Source organism: Triticum dicoccoides, chromosome 3A, assembly GCF_002162155.2.
Source record: "Triticum dicoccoides isolate Atlit2015 ecotype Zavitan chromosome 3A, WEW_v2.0, whole genome shotgun sequence".
Taxonomy (NCBI): Eukaryota; Viridiplantae; Streptophyta; class Magnoliopsida; order Poales; family Poaceae; genus Triticum; species Triticum dicoccoides.
In genome coordinates, this window is record NC_041384.1 from 746,648,590 (window position 1) to 746,657,057 (window position 8,468).

Genomic DNA, 8,468 nt, shown 5'->3' on the forward strand with positions numbered 1-8,468 from the left:
TAGCTACAGTTCAAATTTGACCCGCTTCCTACTGAATCGGCAGAAATTTGTCTTTTTCACCAGAGGTGGATAAAAGCTTTTGACACCCAACCATTTGGTCAATTGTGAATTAAATATGGCCTAGTATTTTAGAAAATTGATTTGGTCCAATTTTACAACAGATATATGGTAGATCCTTGAGAAAAAAACTAATTTTGGGCACTAGATAAATGATAAAAAATAGCTAGAAAGATCAGAAATGCATAAAAATTGGTGCTCATCCATATAATGTGGTCTAACTCAAGTGAAAATTTGTGTGGTGCCCTTTTGCAAAATATTTTTGGTAGCTGCTTCACAAAATCCCTCTATTTTTAGTACTTGGAAACTCTTTCATAAATCACTGATTTTCTGAGCCAGTCAGAACTCTTCACACGGATCAACGCACTATAGCTAATCTGAACCGTCCGTATCCAGTGGATCCAACGCCTCTCACTCACCGTCCAGATGATTTAGTCCCTTCTAATAACATCATTATTATATGACATGTTTGGCCCCCTCTGAGTTGAGATTCCGGCTCCGCCACTGAGGTGACTCTTATTGGCCTGCACATAATTTTTTATAAAACTCCTGCCGAGGTCGAGGCTTCTCCTCCCACACAAGGTAAATAAGAGTGATTCTTGTTTCTACAGGAGGAAGTACACATGGGGACAACGTACCTCTTTGATGATTCCTGATCCTAGTTCATTTTCAATTACAATGTGAGGAGAGGAGTATAACCAAGAAGAAGGTGAATCTACTGTCAGGAAAGCACATGTAACAAAATAGGATGGCAAGGGTATTGTGGAAATAGCTACTGTCAGGAAAGCACATGTAACAAAATAGGATGGCGAGGGTATTGTGGAAATAGCATAGCTGGAAACTTATGAGTGTCACAAATTCTCAGGAAGAAGAACCATCGTTGTTAGTAGATCACTCCACCGTTGTAATTTTTTTGGCCAGGCTGTATGGATTAGGCCTAGTTGCCCTTCTGAACTGGGCCTAGTTTTATTAGCAGATACGTGGGAATTCTATGCCCTTTAAAGGTTACTTGAACAAAAAAACAAAGGTTTAAATAGCATGCTATGGCAAATTCTGGCTCAAGTGTTAGCGTGCTAAATGGCGATAAACGGCTTAGGTGTGATTCCCCTCCAAATGTTATAGGGCCGGGATAGCACGCTATCCAAACTATGAGAAAAATTCAACTATATCATCACTTCATGAACAAAGAACTTGTGTCAGTGTTGAATCATGGTTTTCATTCACACAAGCTTCCAAGACTCCACATCTCTGACATCACAGTCCAGAGAAAATATAGCAAAATGAACTAAATCCGGGGATCGCATCACCAACACTGAATAGTATCGTCCACATTTAATTTCAGCAAACCCAATGACACATGTGAATCTAGCATAGCACATGTAGTTTTCTTGTCCGCATAAATTTACTTGTATTTTCATCTGGGCCTGAACAACTGTGCACATGTCTGATCCATTTTGATAGCTAGGTATTGATAGAGATTCTTGTAGAAATGAATAGTTTATTGGCTATAGTAACACTAGTACTGAATTGAACCAGTACCTTACTGTTGTTACTATCATTACAGACAAATATAAATGGTGCTACATTTTATGCATGGGTAGGGGTAAAAACATTCATATCTGCATATAGATGCACTCACCATCACCGCCACATCATTTTGTTTGGCATTGTTAATGGTGTCTCAAGGACATCCATTTTTCCTATAGCTAGCAATCAGAGTCGGAAGCTTCATGTGGGCTCTCCACCACGCACATGATTTCATTCCTAGCAGGCTTGTGGTTTCCATATGCCTGTAGTGATTGACTTATGTCTATGGACAGATAGCTTCTGCAGCCATTGCATTGACATCTTAAAAATGGAGTTCAGTAAAGAGCTGACTCGTGTGCCTAGTATGTCCCCTAAATATGCCAATCAGGCAAAACTGGAGGAAGGTGATATGCAGGTTAGCAATGTTTTTTCTTTTCTTCTCTTTTTTGGTTGTTTTTCCTTCATTGTTTTTTAGGATTTCATCTTAGTTTTTATTTTTCATTTCCTTTGTTCTTTTTTTGTTTCCAAAAAATTACGAATTTACAAAAAATAGTTGGTCTTTTCAAAAATTGTTTGAGATTTGAAGAAAATATATTCACAACTTAAAAATGGTTAGAAATTTCAAAAAATGTTTTGGCTTTTAAAATTTGTTTGAATTTTCAAAAAAGATTCATCATTTCAAATTTTGTTCTTAAATTCAAAAAATATTCAATATTTCGTAAGATATTTCCGTTTTAGAAAAATGTTCTAGAATTTCTTAGAAGTTATTGAGTTTATAAAACAAATGTCCAATATTTCAAACGATATTCTTGTTTCCAAGGTTTGTTTACAAAACCAAAAAGTGTTCATATTTTTGATTTGTTTGGAATTTTAAAATTATTAGCCTTTGTCAAAAATTGCTCATAATTTCAAAACATAGTTCGAAGTCTGTAAATTTGTTTGGAACTTTTGAAGTATTTCCTAGTTACGCTGCTCCATAGACTTTGGGCGCCATATTTGTCACTACTAGCTGGCAGAAGGCACACCGACATGCCGGGCCATTGGCTGAGCGTGTACGTGTACATGTTTGTGGTGTTTTTTATTTGAAAGTAAGAGAAGGGGTCATAGTTGGTTTCAAAGATTTTTTTAACAGATTGTACATTGGCAAAACATGTAAACATAATTAGGATCTGGAATCAATTATTTATTATTTGTTACTTCCAACTTTCCAAGAACCTAATGCTTCTCTGCGGGCGATGGTGCTGGAGGGCATTGCTGGAAAAAATGTCATATACACAAACTAAGGTCACTCCTGGAAAAAATGTCATATACACAAACTAAGGTCACTCCTAGAAAAAATGGCATATACTCTGGTAGCACCATACTAACAAAAGAGGTGGAAGCAGTTTACCAATCTCACATAAATTATCAATTCGAATTAAGTAGATCATTTCCCGTCTTCCAATTCTTTTTACTGGTAGCACCATACTCACGATAATTTTGGCCTAGTTTCCTTCGTAAACTGGACAAGTCTTCTTAATGGTGGTGGAGGCCCTTCCTACCCTCTCAAAGATGCTTTTGTGAGAAAAAAAAATCAAGTAGGTTACTTTCGGCTTCAGGGATACATGTCCCTTTATCTAGGATTACATATGTGCCCATGTCTCTTTCTTTCTATCGATAAGTAGCTCTATTGTTTCTGCCTATGTAAATATGGTTTCCATATGCCTATTGTGGCTGACTTATGTCTATGGCCAGATGGCTTCTATGGCCACCACCTTTGACATCCTCAAAAATGGAGTTCAGTAATGAGCTGACTTATGTGCCTTGTACGGCGCCTAAATAAAAACTTTAGGAAGTGGTATGCAGGTTAGAAAATTTCTACCTAAAATAGGATATTGTATTTGTCATTTCTTGGTGCCTAACAATAGACTATTTTACTTTCAAGGTTCTTTGATGAGAGGATAAATACACAATTGAACTTTGCAAATACATGTTAAAAAGATGAAGATGCCCTCTACTTCTTGTGGTTTCTGATTCCCGTGAGGGGTATGTTCTTGGGTCCATTATGCTTCTATCATATGTACGATTTCTAGTACAGAAGAAGTAAACTAACACAACTTAGTTGTTTAGCTTGACTATGCAAGTTGATGCGGATATTAAGGATATGACGTTCTTTACAAAATACACAGTTGACTTTGATTTTTGGATCAAGGAGAATCATGGTTGTGATAGTATAATGACCCATCTATCACCAACGGATCCTTCCAAGAAGCTTGATATTTTTCCTTGACAAACTGGGAAACACCGCCCACTTTATTATTGGCATCAACAACCACACTCTGTAAGTAGTCACTTACGACCTTATGAACGTAAAATGTGCTAGGCATCACTTATATAGTTATACTAATCTAACTCATCGAACTCCTTAATGGATAGCAAGAAGAAGCATAACATCAAGTGTGTGAGATACGACATCGATGGTGAGAGCCATGTCTTGTTGATCTCTGCCACGACATAGCTTGTCGTGAGAAGCTATACTATGACTGAAATGGGCATGCATATGCATACCCAACACATCATTTTTGTCTAACTCCCAATAGTCCTGACCTGCCAAACATCAAGGAGTTTGGGTGAGAATAGGGATTAATGGTGGCATTTTCAGCATTGCCGCTCAAATCCATTTTACCATCATTATCTATCTTAGTTTGATCCTTAGTTATTTTGTGATTTAGAAGAATAGAAGTTTAGTATGATCTAGTTTCGAGTGTTTGCTTTGTGTTTTATCTATCTATGGAACCAAGTGTGAGAGTTCTATAATAAAGAGTAATTTGAGTTTTGCTTCTTTACTTTCTTGTTTCAATCTTAGCAATAAAAATAAATAAGAGATCATATGCTAATCCCATGGGGAGTAATAACTTCACATAAGAAGGGGTGTGGTTGATCAAATTTATTGGAAATTAACAAACATAGTATTGATCAGTGGTGCATGATGTCTACTACGCAACTTGTTCTTGTAGACTCGTGTTGAGCCTCCAAGCGCAGAGTTCGATAGGACAGTAGCAAATTTCCCTCAAGTGGATGATCTAAGGTTTATCAATCCATGGGAGGCGTAGGATGAAGATGGTCTCTCTCAAAGAACCCTGCAACCAAATAACAGAAATTCTCTTGTGTCCCCAACACACCAAATACAATGGTAAATTGTATAGGTGCACTAGTCCGGCGAAGAGATGGTGATACAAGTGTAGTAATGATAGTAGATATTGATTTTTGTAATAGGAACAATAAAAAACAGCAAGGTAGCAAGTAACAAAAGTGAGCACAAACGGTATTGCAATGCTTGAAAATCAGGCCTAGGGTTCGTATTTTCGCTAGTGCAATCTCTCAACGGTGCTAATATAATTGGATCATATAACCATCCCTCAACGTGCGATGAAGAATCACTCCAAAGTTCCTATCTAGCGAAGAACATAAGTTCCTATCTACTCCTTCCTCATCATGGTGGCCGCCGGGGTGATGAAGATGGCAACCAGTGATGATTTCCCCCTCTGACAGGGTGCCAAAACGGGGTCTAGATTGGTTTTTCGTGGCTACAGAGGGTTGCGGTGGCGGAACCTCTGATCTTGGTTAACTTTCGGGGGTTTATGAATATATAGGATTTTTCAGCGTTGTAATCACGCGAAGATGGGCCTCAGGGGGCCCACCACCCACCAGGGCACGCCAGGGGGGTGGCGCGCCCTGGTGTCTTGTGGGAAGCACCCCCCCTGTGGTGTTCCTTTGCTCCATTATTTCTCTTTTCTTCCAAAAAAATGTCAAAAAGTTCCGTCCAATTCTGAGAACTTTTATTTCTACACAAAAAACAACACCATGGTAGTTTAGCTGAAAACAACGTCAGTCCAGATTAGTTCCTTTCAAATCATACCAAAACCATATAAAATTGTTGTAACCATGGCATGAATACCTCATAAATTATAGATATGTTGGAGACGTATCAGTGCAATTCATGCAAGATTGTTAAAGGGAGAGAGGATTCACATATAAATATACTATCTTGGACATCTTTTATGATTGTGAGCCCCCATCAAATATTTTCTGCTTGGTCAAATAGTTGATGTTGGACAAGGAAAACCACATAATGAGTTATGTTGTTTACATTCACATAAAAGTTGTATTGTCGTGGATACTCCAACATGTGGTGCTTGTATAGAATCTTTTGCTAGCCAAAACTCCGTACTGACTAGAGATACTACTCGTACATCCATAGCCCCTTAAACTCAGTTTCTTGTCATCACAGTCCACTATATCTACCTATGGATTGTATAAGATCCTTCTAGTAAGTTGTCATCAGTGCAAAAGCAATAAATTGCTTCTAAATATGTATGATCTTTTATTGTAAGGGAAGATAAGCTTTGTACGATCTCGTGATGGCAAAGAAATAAAAACGACAGACTGCATAATAAAGGTTGCTATCATAAGGGGCAATATAAAGTGATGTTCCTTTTACTAATCGTGCATTCCTTCTTAGGTTTTTGTTATTTATCAATCATATCAAGGAAAGGCTTGGTAGAAGCACTTGCCACGAAAGAAGGATTACACCTCAGATTCTCATCGTTCACTTATTCTATTATATAAACATTCATATTATTATCTTCTCAATCTCATAGAGAATTATTTATCCATTAGTATATGTAATAAATTTTATAACTAGACAACAGTAATCAATAACTACCCCAAATATATGATCACATATATGATTTAGCGTCACAGCTTTATATCACGTGCTTATGAATTCCCGCACAAACATGTGTTCTACAAAATATTACGAATGTGTTATTCTCAAAAAATCTGACAAAATATTATCAATTAGGACTTGTAGTCATTCATAATTATGATAGTTTTTTTTTACCATTTTCATATGTTCTTAATAGTAGTATAAAAAATGCCATGTACACAATGAGGTCACCGATAGTAAAAATGGCATATACACTGGTAGCCCGGTACTATCAAAAGAACTTGAAACAATTGACCAATATCACACAAAATGAACCCGAGCTAGATTGATATGCTAGGTTTGACTTCATCATCGACGTTATCACTCCTGAAGGGGCTCCTCCTAAAGACTAGGAACAAGAGTAAAACATGTACATGACTAAGTCTATGAACTATAAATGTTAACGATCTTCTCTCAGTCGTGATGGGGTTCACTATTGAAAGAGCCCCTCCCACTTAAGTCTACTGAAACTGACTTTCAGATACTGCTTCAAGTGGCATACTATTAAGGACTTTGTTTTCAGCTTCACTATGCAGGCTGATGCATATATTAAGGATCCAGTAACTAGAATGGTAAGTAGCTAATGGCTAAGAGTGAGATATATACGATTAAAAAGAAGGATACAGGTGAACGCGTGTTAATGTTTGCATGCAATCGATCCCAACGTCGATCGACTTGCCTTTTTCCATGAATAAAGATTCGTTTTACATCGATCAAAGAAACTTATTGTGAAAACAAGATATAGAGGTGAAAGTTTACCACTTTATCATTTTAAGAAAGTCTGACACTGTTAATTGAATATCTAGAGATGTTGATTATTTAAAGAATAGGGAAAATGATGGTTGTGATAGTATGATGACCCTTCTATCACCAGCGGATCCTTCCCAGAAGCTTGTTATCCACCCTACCAAACGAGGAAACATCGCCCGCTTTATTAATGGCATCAAAACCACACTGTAAGTAGTCACTGCCTATCCCGATGAATGTAAATGTATTAGGCATGACTTATGCCACTATGATATTATCCAACTCCTGCAGTGATGGAAATAATAAGCAGAACATCAAGTGTGCGAGAGACCACATCGACGGTGAGTGCCATGTCTTGCTGGTCACATGCTGTGATATAGATCGTGGTGAGAAGCTGTACTACGACTACAATGGGCATGACTATATGTACCCAACGAATCATTTCGCTAACTCCCCCAATAGTTCTGCCCTGCCCTGCATCAAGGAGTCTCGGCGATTAATGGCGGCACTTTCAGCATTGTTGCTGAAAGCAGTAACTTATATACAGTCCAATTGCCAGAAGAGGTCCCTTATGGCAAACAATGATACATGTTGATTTTGTTAGTACCTCGTAGTTTAAATAGTCTTCTTTCAGCTATGGAGAGAGACAAGTGGGATCTTCGTTTTCTTTTTCTCCTGACCTCATTCCTGCTCGACTTGAGTCCTTTTCGGGGATTCATTTACCCCTTCTATAGAAGTAAATATCTATCTGCCCCTGCCTCTCTATCGAATGGTTAAGTAGATGTTGTCTCCCAATTAGTGGTACATTTTAAACTGGAAGAGAAATGTTTCACCCGTTTGTTGGGGAATTGTTCTCCATGTTCAGTTATTTCAGCTGGTGAAATGTGGTTTCCCTATTGGTGCCGTGGTTTTTTGTTTACTTTATTATTGCCCTGTGGCTACTGGGTATTTTATTTACTTGTTCTTTCGACACATCCCAACTTTGAGCAGACGTGGCAAGCTACCAGGAGTGATCTTGAACTTCCATGCCTTTGTAACCTCTTGAAGTTGATCCCTAACTAACTTCATAACTATATAAGTTCTTAATGAAATGAAATCTAGTGCTGATGATTTCGTCAAGAAATGTTTTTCCAGAGAATTTATCTAGTGCTACAGTGTATGTGTTTAGAGCATGCTGTGCTACGAACCCATAACTTATCAACTAAAAGTTAGCAACTTTATAATTGATTTGACACCATAGAAATAAAATGTGTCATGCTATCAATTTAGTTTGACAATTAAAAGTTATGAAGTTTTCTTCGAACTACGCATGAAAGATATGATGGACTATGGATAAGAAATAAAGATAAAGTAGATTTAGACTAAGTACAACTTGTCGTATACTCCAAAT

General features: G+C 37.5%; 1 pseudogene; it reads left to right on the forward strand.

Annotated features, from left to right (window-relative positions):
• Positions 1-1,912: 1,912 nt before the first annotated feature.
• Positions 1,913-8,468, forward strand: part of LOC119273245 — a 15,947-nt pseudogene continuing 9,391 nt past the window's right edge.